Source organism: Podarcis muralis, chromosome 4 (genome assembly GCF_964188315.1).
Source record: "Podarcis muralis chromosome 4, rPodMur119.hap1.1, whole genome shotgun sequence".
In the NCBI taxonomy this organism is placed as follows: Eukaryota; Metazoa; Chordata; class Lepidosauria; order Squamata; family Lacertidae; genus Podarcis; species Podarcis muralis.
In genome coordinates this window covers 2,242,698-2,260,268 of record NC_135658.1, presented here as the reverse complement: position 1 = coordinate 2,260,268, position 17,571 = coordinate 2,242,698, and the positions used below count along the sequence as shown (strand labels likewise).

Sequence of the window (17,571 nt, the reverse complement as noted above, 5' to 3'; positions counted from 1 at the left end):
TAAGGCTATTTGCAAGTGTAGCAGTGCACATAGCTGGACATAGGATATCACATAAAAAAATACAGTTGAAGCGTAAGGTTCATAAATATGTAAGAAAAGACAGGTATATGTTCCTTTTTGTGTGTGTGTATATATGTGATTGAAACTTTAATCTATTTTACAAGATGTACTATATATATATACATATATATATAATGTATTGCAAGGATATTAATAAAGCTGGGGGGGGGGGAGGAAAGCGTGAGGCAAGGGGGAGGTGGTGCCAGAATTTGGCATCGTACAGGGCAGCACCACCATTTGAGATGCCACGATCCGCTATTGCTCTGACCTCTATGGTGTGCCCTTTTTTTTTTTTTAAAAGATATTTATTGGTTTTTTCAGAAATTAACACAACATAAAAATCACAAAAGAAAAAAGTACAAAAAAGAAAAGACAAAAATGCATACAAAAAAGACACAAAACCACATGTATAATTTCCTTCCCTTATGTTCATAAAACTTACTTTCCCGACTTCCTCATACCCCCCCTTACTGCATTCTATTCTCTGATCAATTCTCTTCAACAAATCCTTCCCCTAGTTTCTGTTTAAATCTTTGGTCTTTCTTTTCATATTTACGTAATCATTACAGCAAACAACCACTTAATTTCAGAATCGACATCGTCCTAACATTCTAGGGTGTGCCCTTTTCTTACCCAGCACCCCAATCTCTGTGCAACAAGAAACTCCAGGGGTGCTTCTCCTTACCTGGGGTTTAGTTTTCTGGGAATGAAGGTTAGCAGAGACTGTGGAGTCTTCAGGATACCTGGTTTTATTTGCACATATATACAACCTAAGGATAGGATAGAGGGGCTCTTAGCACTCCCCCTTACAGATCTTGCTTCTGCATTAGGTTTCCCATAAAGCCCCAAGCCCAGCTTTGGAGTCTGGCACAGAGCAGGAACGAATTTCAAGAGGGACAAATCTAAGGTTCTGCACACGGAGATCAGATTCTATCCAATTCAGATTTCTTTGTGGGGCAGGTATAGGACCATGAACACTCATCCCAATTTCTTAAAAGTCTTCCCACCACACTTTTCAATGCATTTACCCTTCATTTTCCAAACTGCAAAAAGGCCAGATTATTATTATTTTTTAAGTGGATTTCACAGTTGGGGATGTTTAGCCTGGAGAAGGGGAGACGGAGACATGACTTGAGAGCCGTCTTCAAATACCCAAAGGGCTCCCACATGGAAGATGCAAGAAGCTTGCACCTGCTCCTGCTCTGGAGACAAGGACCCAAAAGACTTGCGAGAAAGAAGATTCCAACTAAAGAAGTGTTGTGCATCTATACTGCTATGGAAAGGGTGAATGTCTTCTAGAATTCTCTGGTGTCACCAGAAGAGACAGCCCTTTTTTCAGTTAGGTCTGCTATCAACTGCAGAGGATGAGTAGCCTTGGGATCCTCTTGGGAAGATGGAAGTGATGAAAGGATTGAATCCATGGGGGAAAGCTACTTGCTCTGAGATGGGGGAACTTCGGGCAAAGGCCAGCTAAGTAGAGATGCTGTTGGCCACTAGTTTCTGTTCCTCCCCACTTTCCCAAAGGGCGTAACATCGGAGGTCCTGCGGGAGGAAAGAGCATCTCAGAGTCAGGGGCCAGCCTGGGCCAAAGCAGCCCTCCACTGCCCCCACCACAGAGTCCCTGGCTTTCCTTTACCATCTCTGATGCCATCCAGACACTTACGTTAAGCAGGAGGAGGAGGTGTGGAGCATTGGGAGTCTTTGTCAGAGCAGACGATGGAAGTGCCACTTCAGTTCCTGTGGAAGACGCCCATGTTCAAGCCAGCAGGTCCACGAAGCGGAAGGAGGGAAAGAGAGAAGAGATTTTCAGTCCTGAGTGCAGTTGTGGAAGTGTGTGAAGAGGAAGAAGAAAGAGCCATGTCAAGAGAAGTCAAGACCAGACTTCCGGGTTAGCGCCATCGCCTAATGGCGGATTCCCTCCGAGCTCCGGAGGGAATCAGCTCAGCAGGGGTCGGGTCCTGCCGCGGCGGCGATGCGGGGACTCTTAAAAACCACGGGCGCGGAAGCCTGTGGACGTGGTGACTCGGTGGGCACCATTTGCGCCCCCCGACCCACGAAGGAGCCTTTTTAAAGGCTACGGAACGGGGGACGGGGAGCGGCGTGGTGCTGAGAGTCTTCTGCTTCCCCTGCTGAGTGAAGCCGCATGCCATGGACGGAGAGTGCTGACTTCTTCCTTTGAACATTCGGATCAAAAGTAACAACCCGTGAGTAATACGGAAATTGTACTTAAAAGCGAAATTTTCTTTTTGGATTTGGCACGATTGGGGAAGGCGCAAAGAGGAAGTCCGTCTCCTCGCCTTGTAAACAACTTAAAGCAAGGACTAGATAACTAAGGTTGAGAGAACAGCCTTTTCTTTATTGGATAAAAGTTATTAATTTCACGATTGGAAAGTACAAGTAATTTTGCTGGAGGATAAGAGTGGATTTTGAGAGCTGAAGTGCAACCCCCCGGGAACCGGGAGTGATCTGCGAGAGAGCCTGTTGAAGAGATACAGAAGACTTTGACAGCTGTCAAATTAGCTGTCAAAGTTGGGGAATAAAAAGAGAACTTTGTTTCTGGTGCCTTTGCTGGTTAGATTTGTTACAATGAAAACAGCAAGAACAAGTTATTTTGACTTTTGGGTTGGAACTGGAAGGATATTAAGTAACCATAATCCCTCTAGAGGGGGTTTTGGGACATTACAAGAATGGCTGCAAGTGGAAAAATACTCATGGAGCTGAACAGGACTTTTTATCTCCTGGGAAAGCTTCAAGATCAAAGTAATATTTTGGCTACAAGGGCTACTATGCTGAATGAAACAGTAAACAAATTTACTGAAACTGGAAGGGACTTGACTCAAGTCTTTGTTCCTGAGCAAAAAGTCCTTGAAGCGGAGTTAAAAGTTTTTGCAGCTGAGCAGGAAAAGAAACCTGAGAAATCTGAGAAAGGGGAACAAGAGACACATGATGATCTGGAAGAGAATGAAGGAGGAGTTACAATGCCGCAGAAAATTAAGGAAGGCCAGAGGCCTGTTAGGAAGGACATAAAGGAAAACAAGAATTGGATGATGGAAATTGGGTTTGCATATATGATTTTTATTAATTTACAACATAACAGACAGAAATAAAAAAGATCAACATCTTGTTATCACAAATTTCTTTCTTTAGGACTTCCTTCAGCCTCTCCGCAAATCATCCGTAGCCTTTTTTTAAAAAAATTCGCATTTCTTGCTTTATATTGACATTGTTTGACCCCTTTCTTCCATTTCTCTTCAGACAATATTCCTACCTTTTTCACAGAGCTCTTTTAAACCCAACTAGCGTTATCTGACCTTCACTTATATTTTCCAGATACTCCGCAAATTTCCCCCAGTCATCAATGAACCTTTGGTCTCTTAAATATCTGATTTTCCCCGTCAATCTATCCAACTCCGCGTAGTCTAACAATTTCATTCTCCATTCCTCAACTGTCGGTATTTTCTGTTGTTTCCAGTTTTGGGCTAGCAGGACTCTCGCTGCAGTTGTTGCATACTGGAACAGTTTACAATCGGTATTCTTTATCTCCCTTCCTGATAATCCTAACAGAAAAGCCTCAGGTTTTTTTCCAAAAGTATATCTTAGAATTTTCTTCATTTCATTATATACACTTTCCCAAAAGCTTTTTATCTTTTTGCATTCCCACCACATATGGTAGAAGGATCCCTCTTTTTCCCTGCATTTCCAGCATTTACTGCAAGTTTTATACATTTTTGCTAATTTTGCAGGGGTTATATACCATCGGTAAAACATCTTCATTAAGTTCTCCTTCAACGTTATACACGCTGTGAATTTAAGATTTTTTTCCCAAAGTTTTTCCCAGTCTTCATAATATATATTGTGACCGATGTCCCTAGCCCAGTGTATCATCACCGACAGGATGATGGAAATTGGGTTTGAATTGGACAATGAAGATTGGAGAGATCTTCTGATGTGGAGATCTGAAGACCTATGGATTACAAATTTGATCAAGATGGAAGTTGGAGCTTATGGGACACTCAGACTCAAAAGGATTAAGAAACAAGATTTGAGCTCCACTTTCAAATATAGAGGTCTGGATGGAAGAAAAATGGACATTTTCGAGACAGAGCTTCTCCGAGATTTGGTGTTTGATATAAAGGACTATCAAAAAAACCGGCAGAGAGGAACTGAGAGAGAATTAAGGGCCTCGGACGTGAGGTCTCCAGGCTGATAGCAGTTAGACCGATGGACATTGGGGATCGAAACCGGGAAAGGGGGGTTGGAGCTTGGGAATCCAAAGGGTTTATGATTATATTTTGAATTTTTCTTCTCTTTTTATTTTGTTTTGCTATGAGTACAAAAATGGGGAATTCGTGGAAGGGAATTGGGGTCGACCTTAGAAAAAGATTCTAATGTATAAAGACTGTGGATCATAAGGTGAAAGTGGCTATATAAAATGAACTAAATTGAATAATGAACTAAATACAATAAGGTCAAAAATTGGGGATAAGAACTTGTTGAACCAAATAAATGGAAATGGGATACAAGAAGGGGAGGTGTGGGGAAGTCTTAGAAAGATGTTATTGAAAATAAGGTCTAAATGGTAAATGTTTTCTCTTTTCTTTTTTCTCTTTTTCTGGATTTTTTCTGAAAATTTCAATAAATATGTTATTAAAAAGAAAGAAAGAGAGAAGTCAAGACCAACAGTTACAAACCTTCCTGTTCACCTGCGTTTCATCTCCAGGGGTGCCTGAAACATCCTGTGGACTATTGAACTGAAGAGGTCGGAGAAGTTTGGATTATGGGGCGCTTGTCAAAACACCCCAGGTGCCCCAGGATGTCCTGGAAGAGAGCAGAGGAGGAAAGTCAGGTCCTTCCGGGGGGCATCAGGAGGGCACCTCTGACCTCAAACTCCAGGCTTGGCTCTAGGACGGCCTGGAAAGTTGTGTGTTCCTTCGCCAGAAGCTGAACAGGGCCCTGAACCACCTGAACCTAGAAGAGAGGAGCAGGGCGGAGACAGCGATTCAGGAGCCCCAATGGGTGGGGGGTGTTTGTGTCTGTGCGGGGGGCTGAGAGAGGAAGGTGGTGGAGTCTTCCTTGGAACCAGAGAGACCCCCATGAAGGGGGAGAAGGCCGATGGCATTGGGCAGCTGGAGAGATGCAAGATGGAGCCAGGCAGAGGTGTAGTGGTTGGAGGGCTGGACTAGGAGGACCTGGGAGAGCAGGGTTCGAATCCCCACTCAGCCATGAAGCTCCCTGGTGGACCTCGGGCCAGCCTGGCCTACTTTGCAGGGCTGCTGGGAAGATAAAAATTGGTGGCAGGGAGAACCATGGAGGCCACTTTGAGCCCCTGGGAGGAAAGTGGGCTAGGAATGTACTAATAAAAGCAGGGAAGAAATGGGGAAGGCAGGGAAAGAGTGTGGAGGAGCTGAGCTCTCTGGAGAAGTCGGGCCGGGTCAATTTCCAGAGAGCCAAGACTGTGCAGGGGACCCCAGGACTCACCCCCCCCCAGGAGACCATGACCAAGGGAAGGAATCCTACTTACAGTCTTCCCATTTTGTCCAGGAAAAAATCCCATCTTCCTCTCTAAACTAGCCAACTATCTAAAATGCCCATCCAAGCCTAACTCTGACCCCAGCCCTAAGCCTAAGCCTAACTACCCCTCTATGTACAAAATAAATATGTACAAAATATATACAAAATATGCACATTTGTTGTTGTTTAGTCGTTTAGTCGTGTCCGACTCTTCGTGACCCCATGGACCAGAGCACGCCAGGCACCTCTGTCCTCCACTACCTCCCGCAGTTTGGTCAAACTCATGCTGGTAACCTCAAAAACGCTATCCAACCATCTCGTCCTCTGTCGCCCCCTTCTCCTTGTGCCCTCCATCTTTCCCAGCATCAGTGTCTTCTCCAGGGAGTCTTCTCTTCTCATGAGGTGGCCAAAGTACTGGAGCCTCAGCTTCACAATCTGTCCTTCCAGTGAGCACTCAGGTCTGATTTCCTTAAGAATGGATGCATTTGATCTTCTTGCCGTCCATGGGACTCTCAAGAGTCTTCTCCAGCACCATAATTCAAAAGCATCAATTCTTCGGCGATCAGCCTTCTTTATGGTCCAGCTCTCACTTCCATACATCGCTACTGGGAAGACCATGGCTTTAACTATACGGACCTTTGTTGGCAAGGTGACATCTCTACTTCTCAAGATGCTGTCTAGGCCTGTCATTGCCCTTCTCCCAAGAAGCAGGCGTCTTTTAATTTCGTGGCTGCTGTCACCATCTGCAGTGATCAAGGCGCCCAAGTAAGTAAAATCTCTCACTGCCTCCATTTCTTCCCCTTCTATTTGCCAGGAGGTGATGGGACCAGTGGCCATGATCTTCGTTTTTTTGATGTTGAGCTTCAGACCATATTTTGCGCTCTCCTCTTTCACCCTCATTAAAAGGTTCTTTAATTCCTCCTCACTTTCTGCCATCAAGGTTGTGTCATCTGCATATCTGAGGTTGTTGATATTTCTTCCGGCAATCTTAATTCCAGCTTGGGATTCATCCAGCCCAGCCTTTCGCATGATGTATTCTGCATATAAATTAAATAAGCAGGGAGACAAAATACAGCCTTGTCGTACTCCTTTCCCAATTTTGAACCAATCAGTTGTTCCATATCCAGTTCTAACTGTAGCTTCTTGTCCCACATAGAGATTTCTCAGGAGACAGATGAGGTGATCAGGCACTCCCATTTCTTTAAGAACTTGCCATAGTTTGATGTGGTCGACACAGTCAAAGGCTTTTGCATAGTCAATGAAGCAGAAGTAGATGTCTTTCTGGAACTCTCTAGCTTTCTCCATAATCCAGCGCATGTTTGCAATTTGGTCTCTGGTTCCTCTGCCTCTTCTAAATCCAGCTTGCACTTCTGGGAGTTCTCGATCCACATACTGCTTGAGCCTTCCTTGTAGAATTTTAAGCATAACCTTGCTAGCGTGTGAAATGAGTGCAATTGTGCGGTAGTTGGAGCATTCTTTGGCACTGCCCTTCTTTGGGATTGGGATGTAGACTGATCTTCTCCAATCTTCTGGCCACTGCTGAGTTTTCCAAATTTGCTGGCATATTGAGTATAGCACCTTAACAGCATCATCTTTTAAAATTTTAAATAGTTCAGCTGGAATACCATCACTTCCACTGGCCTTGTTATTTGCAGTGCTTTCTAAGGCCCATTTGACTTCACTTTCCAGGATGTCTGGCTCAAGGTCAGCAACCACACTACCTAGGGTGTACGAGGCATCCATTTCTTTCTGGTATAGTTCCTCTGTGTATTCTTGCCACCTCTTCTTGATGTCTTCTGCTTCTGTTAGGTCCTTTCCACTTTTGTCTTTTATTATGGTAATCTTTGTACGAAATGTTCCTTTCATATCTCCAATTTTCTTGAACAGATCTCTGGTTCTTCCCATTCTGTTGTTTTCCTCTATTTGTTTGCATTGCTCGTTTAAGAAGGCCTTCTTGTCTCTCCTTGCTGTTCTTTGGAAATCTGCATTCAATTTCCTGTATCTTTCACAATCTCCCTCGCATTTTGCTTGCCTTCTCTCCTCTGCTATTTGTAAGGCCTCGTTGGACAGCCACTTTGCTTTCTTGCATTTCCTTTTCATTGGGATGGTTTTCGTTGCTGCCTCCTGTACAATGTTACGAGCCTCCATCCATAGTTCTTCAGGCACTCTGTCCACCAAATCTAAATCCTTAAACCTGTTTGTCACTTCCACTGTGTATTCATAAGGGATTTGACTTAGATTGTATCTTACCGGTCCAGTGGTTTTTCCTACTTTCTTCAGTTTAAGCTTGAATTTTGCTATAAGAAGCTGATGATCTGAGCCACAGTCAGCTCCAGGTCTTGTTTTTGCTGACTGTATAGAGCTTCTCCATCTTTGGCTGCAGAGAATATAATCAATCTGATTTCGATGCTGCCCATCTGGTGATGTCCATGTGTAGAGTCGTCTCTTGTGTTGTTGGAAAAGCGTGTTTGTGATGACCAGCTTGTTCTCTTGACAGAACTCTATTAGCCTTTGCCCTGCTTCGTTTTGATCTCCAAGGCCAAACATGCCAGTTGTTCCTTTTATCTCTTGATTCCCTACTTTAGCATTCCAGTCCCCTATAATGAGAAGAACATCCTTCTTTGGTGTCACTTCTATAAGGTGTTGTAAGTCTTCATAGAATTGGTCAATTTCAGATTCTTCAGCACCAGTAGTTGGTGCATAAACTTGGATTACTGTGATGTTAAAAGGTCTGCCTTGGATTCATATCGAGATCATTCTATCATTTTTGAGATTGCATCCCAGTACAGCTTTCGCCACTCTTTTGTTGACTATGAGGGCCACTCCATTTCTTTTACGGGTTTCTTGCCCACAGTAGTAGATGTGCTGGTCATCCGAACTGAATTCGCCCATTCCCGTCCATTTTAGTTCACTGATGCCCAGGATGTCAATATTTATTCTTGCCATCTCATTTTTGACCACCTCCAACTTACCCAGGTTCATGGTTCTTACATTCCAGGTTCCTATGCAATATTTTTCTTTACAGCATTGGACTTTCCTTTCGCTTCCAGGCATATCCGCAACTGAGCGTCCTTTCGGCTTTGGCCCAGCCGCTTCATCAGCTCTGGATCTACTTGTACTTGCCCTCCGCTCTTCCCCAGTAGCATGTTGGACGCCTTCCGACCTGAGGGGCTCATCTTCCAGCGTCATAACTTTTATATGCCTGTTGTCTTTGTCCATGGAGTTTTCTTGGCAAGGATACTGGAGTGGCTTGCCGGTTCCTCCTCCAGGTGGATCACGTTTGGTCAAAACTCTCCACTATGACCTGTTCATCTTGTGTGCCCTGCTCAGCATAGTTCATAGCTTCTCTGAGTTCTTCAAGCCCCTTCGCCACGGCAAGGCAGTGATCCATGAAGGGGAAATATGCACATATGTGCACAAAATAAAATAAAAAATATTAAAATAAAGAACAATAAGATAAAAGTGTTAAAATAAAAAACTAAGAAATAAATCAAATAAAATTATTAAATGAAATGGTAAGCAAAATAAGAAACTGGAAAAATAACAATAAACCAAACTCTTCTCCAACCACCATGAACTCCTCTTTCCTCCACTCGCCTCACTACTAACCCACAGATTAGTGATGTATGTATGACACAGATGTGATGCATGTATGACATTTTATTAAAAGGTGTTGTGGGTGAAATGGGCTTCTTCCATGTGGTAGTTGGAAGTCTTGTTGCAACAGTTCATTGACTAAAGACCAGGCCTCTCCAGAGAGCCAAGTCTGGGCAGGGGACCCCCCCCCAGGAGATGAAGAGAAAGGGAAGGAATGCTACTTACAGCCTGCCCATGTCATCCATGAAAAGATCCCACCCTCCTATCTATGATCTCAACCCCAACCCCCATCCTAACCCTACACCTAACCCTAAACCTAACCCTAACTACTCCTCTATGTACAAAATAAAAATATACAAAATATGCACAGATGTGCACAAAAATGTAAAATAAAAAACAAAGATGAAAAATAAGTGCTAAAATAAAAAAATAAAGAATAAAAGAAAATCAAAATAAATAAAATAAATCAAAGTAATAAATGAAATCAAGATAAGAAAATGAAAAAATAACAATTCACTAATCTTCTGCAAGGCTTAGCGCTCTGGCTCCGTAAGAGAGTATAGGCAGCTCACAGGCAGGGGCACCCCAGGCTGGAGGTCTATGCCGCTGTCGAAAGACCAATGAGGCAGCAGCTGTTCCTCAAAAACTTCTTGGTACTCCTGGTAAACAGCGGGGAGCAGTGACGCAGCTTTCCCTGTGGGGGCGGCCACTAGCACCTCGGACCGAGCATGGGGACACGGGTCTGGGAAGCGCACAGTCTGATTGACTGTCGATCTGAAGGTTGTGAGATTCCAGCCAGTCCATCCCGAGCACCAGGGGAAACTGGGGCATGGTGGCAATGTTCATGGTGCGCACCTCCCAGTGCTGCTGGTGACACAGGACCAAGGGCTGAGTCTCCTGAGTAACGGCCCCCGAGCGCAGGAGCCGTCCGTCAATTGCCTCCACCTGTACCGGTTCTGGCTTGTCCTGGAGTGGCACCTGATGATGGGCGGCGAAGGCAGAGTCCATATAGGAGTGGGTTGCCCCTGAATCTACCAGAGCGTGGGTGAGAATCTAGGGCCCGCCAAGGGGATATAGACGTACCGGAACCATGAGGTGTTGCAATTCCACCGGTGAGGGCCCATCATGCGATGTTTGGGACCCCAGGTAGCCTGGGCCATCGGCTACTGGGGTTGGCCATTTCCCTGTGGCCGGCGTGTTCTCAGGACAGGATTGGGCATAGTGTCCACTTCTGCCGCAGTAGAGACACAGGTTCCCCTCCAGACGCCGAGTCTTGTGCGAGGGGGAGAGGCGAGGCTGCGCTGTCCCAAGCTGCATTGGCTCCTCCAGTGACTTGGCTGTGGCCGTGGAACTGCTGGGAAGGACGGGAGCCGGGAGTGCTGGCGGCCCTGAGCCTGGTGATGGTCCTCCAACCGATCGTCTATCTGCAGTCTCCGCTGAATGAGGGAGTCCAGCGTGGCAGGGCGATCCATCGCGGCCAGCTGGCCCAGTATCTCATCCGAAAGCCCCTAGAGATTGTTGGGATACTGCCAGGGAGATAAAGTCCATCTGAGCCCCCAAGCCGGCTGTCGGACGATCCATCGACCTCCCGTAGTTACAGTATCAGCAATTAGCGACACGAAGCCTAAGAAATAGCTTGCCACATTCTTGGGCTGGTGCACACTCTGTCAGCAGAGTTCACACAGCAAAAGTTGCACTCAGGAGGGTATCATTTAGAATGTTTATTCAGCGTTGGTCAGAACAAAGAACAAACATGACCGCCTGCTAGTGTGTTCTGGCGCAGAGAGAGAGAAAATGAAAGCAATAGCAAACATAAACATCCTGAGAACAGGAAATGCGCAGACTCTGTGACTCACAAGCCTGCTCCCTTTTAAGGTGGAACGGAAATATCCTAACAGAGATACTGGTCCTGAAGGGTGGAGTCATTCCAGGACAAGTCCTGTGCCAACAGCCGAAATTATGGGGCGTAGGCGGCCACTGTGGACTTGTCCTGTTTCAACCGCTGAATCGCCCGATTGGCTTGACTCCCCTTCTGAGGGTTGCCAAACGCGGTTTCCATATGGTTGCAAAACCCTGTATAGTCTGTCAGCTAAGGGAGAGTCTTGCCGGAGCAGCGGCAATGCCCACTTGGCCTCCCGGTCCTTCAGCAAGCTGATCAGGAAGTGCACCTTGGTGTGGTCATCGGGGAAATTCCGGGCTCGCCCCTGAATATACAGCTTGGCCTGGGCAAGAAACATGGGAAAGCTGGCTGGGGACCCATTGAATTTCTCTGGTAGGGCCACTGGGTACTTGCCAGAAGCTGGGGCGTCGGCACCAGGAGCTGGTAAGGCGTCCAAACGCTGCTGAAGTGCTGTAGCTGCATTGCTTAGCTGCTGAACGGTGTGAGTCAAGGCCTGGTTCTCCTGGGCCAATGCCACCAGCGCAGCCTCCTGGTCAGCCATTGCTTCTGGTTCCTCCCGAACGCACCCCAACGAAGGGAGAGTGCGGTTGTGGCGGGAGCGAACTGTGCTGGTCCCGTGGGTTACCAGAGAGGCTAGGTCCAAGTCCAGTCCTTGGTCAAAGGTGCAACGTGGAGGCAGTCTGTAGTAGCTGAAGCTGGGTGCAGGGCAGGGAGTTGGGTGAAGTCAGGAAGAGGCTTGCAAGCAGGGAGCCAGGGCGGGTCAGGAGCTCAGGCAGGAACTAGCAACCAACAATGTTGCTTCCGCAACTTGGGACTGGGGCTGGCCGGCTTTTATCTGTCCTGAGGCATAGGGCGGCCCCGATCCTCTGGTGACTCGCCTCTCTAACCCTGAGCCTCTGCAGCCCAGGAGAGGCTGGAGGGTTACCGGACCCAGAGGCAACCTCAGCTTTCTCTGACGGGGCTGAGAGTGGAGCACCTGCAGGCAATGGGTCCTCCATCACCTCAGGAGCAAGAGCAGACTCAGCTGATGCCTGCACCTGAGGATCCAGCACAGGTGAGAACCCTTCAGGCTCATGCCCCAGCCCCGGCTCAGCTGGTTCTGGAGGAGGGGAATCGTGTGCAGGCTGGGATCCCTCAGGTTCAGCATCCAAGTCCGAATCCCAGGCCATCACACCTTGTCAACAATGTGGAACTTGTAGTAGGCTCCAATTTGGACTTAGCAGACATTTGGTCTTTATGAATGAACTGATTTATTGGGACTTCCGTCTATATTATTGCACTTTATGTGTTGTTTATGTGGAAGATAAACCTTTGATATTGTGATAAGAATATATAGAAGCTTATTGTTCATGTGAATGCACAGCCGGTTACGTCTTGTGTGTTTGTCCATTCCAGGAACAGCATTCCTGACCCAGATTTCCACAAGAGGTCCCTAAGATGATTCCCCTTTCAAACAGGATACGTGAACCTAGGCCAGTAGGGTCCTCCTCTCCAGCAGACGGACAACCCCTTCCCCAAACCCCCACTTCCCCATGGGGGTCCCCCACACCTCCCATCACTCACCAGGATGGCTTTGGCCGTCTCCTGCTTGGAGCAGTTCTGGGTTCAGAGCCCCCTGAGCTGAGCTGCCTGGCAGTTCTGAATCACCTCCAGCAGGTACAGCTGATCTTCCTCCAGCAGGTGAAAGGCAAAAGACAGGCTGTCAGTTCCTCACAAAGGGAGGGCTTCTCCACATCCGAGAGTGCAGAGTAGGGGGCAAGAGGGCAGGTCTGAGTCCCTGCTCTGGTTCTCTCCAATACTCACCCCTGGGGGAGGGATGTGCAACCGACAGCACATTTGCAAAGAGAAGGACATGGGGACAGGTGAGTCCGTCCCTGAGAACCTGGCAAGGCTATTCCAAGAGTTTTCTCCTGGATTCCAGGCCAGGCCAGGGATAGGCAACTAAGGGTTGGGGGCCGGATGCGGCCCAATCTTCTCAATCCAGCCCAAAGATGATTCGGGAATCAGTGTGTTTTTAGATGAGTAGAATGTGTCCTTTTATTTAAAATGCATCTCTGGGTTATTTGTGGGGTATAGGAATTGGTTCATCCCCCCAAAAAAATATAGTCTAGCCCCCCACATGGTCTGAGGGATGGTGGACCGCCTCACGGCTGAAAAAGGTTGCTGAGCCCTGCCCCAGGCTAACAAGATGGTCAATATCCGGTTCCACTCCATCCTTTTAAAATTTAAATCTCAAAACAGATCCCAACTTTCAGAGCATGTAAACCACATGAGCGGAAAGACCGCTGCTCCATGCACAGAAATAGGACTATACTTCCTTCTCCCACCTTTAAAGTAAACGTCTATGTAACAAAACTGAATTGATCCAAGTCTGCCTTCCACCACCAACCTCAACTCCTCTCTTCGAGTCAAAAGACAAGACTTCCCGTCCCCGGGCGAAACCCCCTCGCCTTTCATTGGTAGAGCTGCCACCATGCTAGTGGCGTTTACCTCAGCACAACACAGGGACTGACTGACCGGGCGGCGAGATGCTCTCAGCCTCGGACACTTGACGGGTTCTGAAATGGCTGTGCAGGCCAGATTCACGACCCATATGAGCTGGATTCGGCCTGCGGGACATAGTTTGAGGACCCCTGGCCTACACTGACTGGCAGCAGCTCCCCAGAGTTTCAGGCAGGGATTTTGTCCAGCCCTTGCAGGAGATGTCAGGGGTTGACCCTGGGACATTCTGCATGCCAAGCAGGTGCTCTAGGGCTTCCCGTATTTCACTAGCCTTTCAATGTTATGTTATTAACAATCGTGGAGATTCCACCTGCCTCTTTTAAAAGGAGAACACTCACCTGATCAATAGTATTATTATTATTATTATTATTATTATTATTATTATTATTATTATTATCTATACCCCACCCATCTGGCTGGGTTCCCCAGCCACTCTGGGCAGCTTCCAACAAAATATTAAAATACAATAGTCCATCAAACATTAAAAGCTTCCCTAAACATAATAACAACAATCATTTTCAGGCCTTTTAATTAGCAATTAAGCATTTCTGGAAAGGGAAATGGCATACTTTTGTTGCGTGCATAAGCGTGCATAAGAAAGTATTACTCATTTATGATGAAAATGGGATTTATTTATTTTGAACTTTGCTTGGTTCCTCCTTGGCAGCCAATGCAATTGTTTCAGCAGGGCTAGAACTCAGGACCCGCTGCCTTGAGGGACACCTAAGAGCAGTTGGGCAGGGAAAGGTCTCCCTTGGGAGGTGGGGGACTCTCCTTCCTTGGAGGTTTCTCAGCAGAGATCGGAGGGCCATCTGCCATGGATGCTTTAGCTGAGATTCCTGCCTTGCTGGGGGTTGGACTAGATGACCCTGGGATCCCCTCCTCTCTCTCCACTCCTGAATTCGAGGAGGAGCTTCCTTGCCTCCTGCAAAGCCCTTTTCCCTGCAAACTCTTCCTCTGGGGGAATGATTAATGGACTTCAATGTCTGTACACTAATGCACAAAGCATGGGAAATAAACAAGATGAGCTTGAGCTCCTGGTACAGCAAACTAAATATGACATAATAGGAATCACTGAAACCTGGTGGGATAAATCCCACGATTGGAATGTAATAATGGAGGGATACAATCTATTTCAAAGAAACAGACCAGACAAGAAAGGAGGAGGAGTGGCGTTATATGTCAGGGATGTGTATACCTGTGAAGAGATCCAAGATTTAGAACCTCAAAGCCAAAGTGAGAGCATTTGGGTGAAAATTAAGGGAGAGAAGAATAACAGTGACCTCATTGTGGGAGTTTACTATAGATCCCCAAGCCAAACGGAGGACATAGATGATGCCTTCCTGGAACAGATGGCCAAGCATGCAAAAGGAAGGGAGATAGTAGTAATGGGGGACTTCAATTACCCTGATATTTGTTGGATGTCAAACTCAGCCAAGAGCATAAGGTCAAACAGATTCCTCACTGCCCTTGCAGACAACTTCATTGTCCAGAAAGTGGGAGAAGCAACAAGAGGAACAGCCATTTTAGATCTGGTCCTAACCAATGTTGATGACCTGGTTAGTGGGGTAGAAGTGGAAGGATCATTAGGCGCGAGTGATCATGCTCTCCTGAAGTTTACTATACAGCGGAAAGGAGCAGCCAAGCATATTAGGACTCAATTTCTTGACTTTACGAAAGCCGACTTCATAAAGCTTAGGGAAGTGCTGGGTGAGATCCCATGGACAGTAATACTAAAAGGAAAGGGAGTTCAAGATGGCTGGGAGTTTGTTAAGAGGGAGATAGTAAAAGCACAACTTCAGGCAATACCAATGAGACGGAAACATGGAAGGTGCCTAAAGAAGCCAGGGTGGCTATCTAAAGAACTTTTAACTGAGTTAAGATTAAAAAAGGATGTGTACAAAAAATGGAAAAGGGGGGAAACCACCAAAGAGGAATTCAAACAAATAGCCAGCACGTGTAGACACAAAGTCAGAAAAGCTAAAGCACAAAATGAACTCAGGCTTGCTAGAGAGGTTAAAAGCAACAAAAAAGGCTTTTATGGGTATGTTCGTAGCAAAAGGAAGAACAAAGAAACCGTGGGGTCACTCAGAGGAGAAGATGGTGAAATGCAAACAGGGGACACAGAAAGGGCTGAACTCCTCAATGCTTTCTTTGCCTCAGTCTTCTCCGATAAAGAAAACAATGCCCGACCTGAAGAATTTGGAGCAAATTATTCAGCAGAGGAAACACAGCCCAGAATAACTAAGGAGATAGTACAAGAATACTTGGCTAGTCTAGATGTATTCAAGTCTCCAGGGCCAGATGAACTGCATCCAAGAGTATTAAAAGAACTGGCAGATGTGATTTCAGAACCACTGGCAGTCATCTTTGAGAATTCCTGGAGAACAGGCGAAGTCCCGGCAGACTGGAGGAGGGCAAATGTTGTCCCTATTTTCAAAAAGGGGAAAAGAGAGGACCCAAATAATTACCGCCCAGTCAGTCTGACATCAATACCAGGGAAGATTCTGGAGCAGATCATTAAGCAAACAGTCTGTGAGCACCTAGAAAGGAATGCTGTGATCACCAATAGTCAGCATGGATTTCTGAAAAATAAGTCATGTCAGACTAACCTGATCTCGTTTTTTGACAGAATTACAAGCCTGGTAGATGAAGGGAACGCAGTGGATGTAGCCTACCTTGATTTCAGCAAGGCATTTGACAAGGTGCCCCATGATATTCTTGTAAAGAAGCTGGTAAAATGCGGTCTTGACTATGCTACCACTCAGTGGATTTGTAACTGGCTGACTGACCGAACCCAAAGGGTGCTCATCAATGGTTCCTCTTCATCCTGGAGAAGAGTGACTAGTGGGGTGCCACAGGGTTCTGTCTTGGGCCCGGTCTTATTCAACATCTTTATCAACGACTTGGATGATGGACTCAAGGGCATCCTGATCAAATTTGCAGATGACACCAAACTGGGAGGGGTGGCTAACACCCCAGAGGACAGGATCACACTTCAAAACGACCTTGACAGATTAGAGAACTGGGCCAAAACAAACAAGATGAATTTTAACAGGGAGAAATGTAAAGTATTGCACTTGGGCAAAAAAAATGAGAGGCACAAATACAAGATGGGGGACACCTGGCTTGAGAGCAGTACATGTGAAAAGGATCTAGGAGTCTTGGTTGACCACAAACTTGACATGAGCCAACAATGTGACGCGGCAGCTAAAAAAGCCAATGCAATTCTGGGCCTCATCAATAGGAGTATAGCATCTAGATCAAGGGAAGTAATAGTGCCACTGTATTCTGCTCTGGTCAGACCTCACCTGGAGTACTGTGTCCAGTTCTGGGCACCACAGTTCAAGAAGGACACTGACAAACTGGAACGTGTCCAGAGGAGGGCAACCAAAATGGTCAAAGGCCTGGAAACGATGCCTTATGAGGAACGGCTAAGGGAGCTGGGCATGTTTAGCCTGGAGAAGAGGAGGTTAAGGGGTGATATGATAGCCATGTTCAAATATATAAAAGGATGTCACATAGAGGAGGGAGAAAGGCTGTTTTCTGCTGCTCCAGAGAAGCGGACACGGAGCAATGGATCCAAACTACAAGAAAGAAGATTCCACCTAAACATTAGGAAGAACTTCCTGACAGTAAGAGCTGTTCGACAGTGGAATTTGCTGCCAAGGAGTGTGGTGGAGTCTCCTTCTTTGGAGGTCTTTAAGCAGAGGCTTGACAACCATATGTCAGGAGTGCTCTGATGGTGTTTCCTGCTTGGCAGGGGGTTGGACTCGATGGCCCTTGTGGTCTCTTCCAACTCTATGATTCTATGATTCTATGATTCTATGGTTTCCGGCCAAGGGAGGGAGATGCTCAGAGTCCAGCCAAGAGCCTCACCCCCAAAAGGATATCTGGGCATTGGCGTAGCGGGGGGGGGGGGGCAACTGCCCCCCTAAATCCATAAAAAATGATAAGAATCTGAGGTTCTGCCAAGCGAGAGAGGGCGGAGCTGGAGGGAC

The 17,571-nt window shown here is 46.5% G+C and overlaps 1 protein-coding gene across 1 annotated transcript in view; it reads right to left on the bottom strand.

The window, feature by feature from the left end:
- The window catches only part of LOC144327613 (uncharacterized), a 257,507-nt gene that overhangs the window by 165,599 nt on the left and 74,337 nt on the right, over positions 1-17,571 (bottom strand).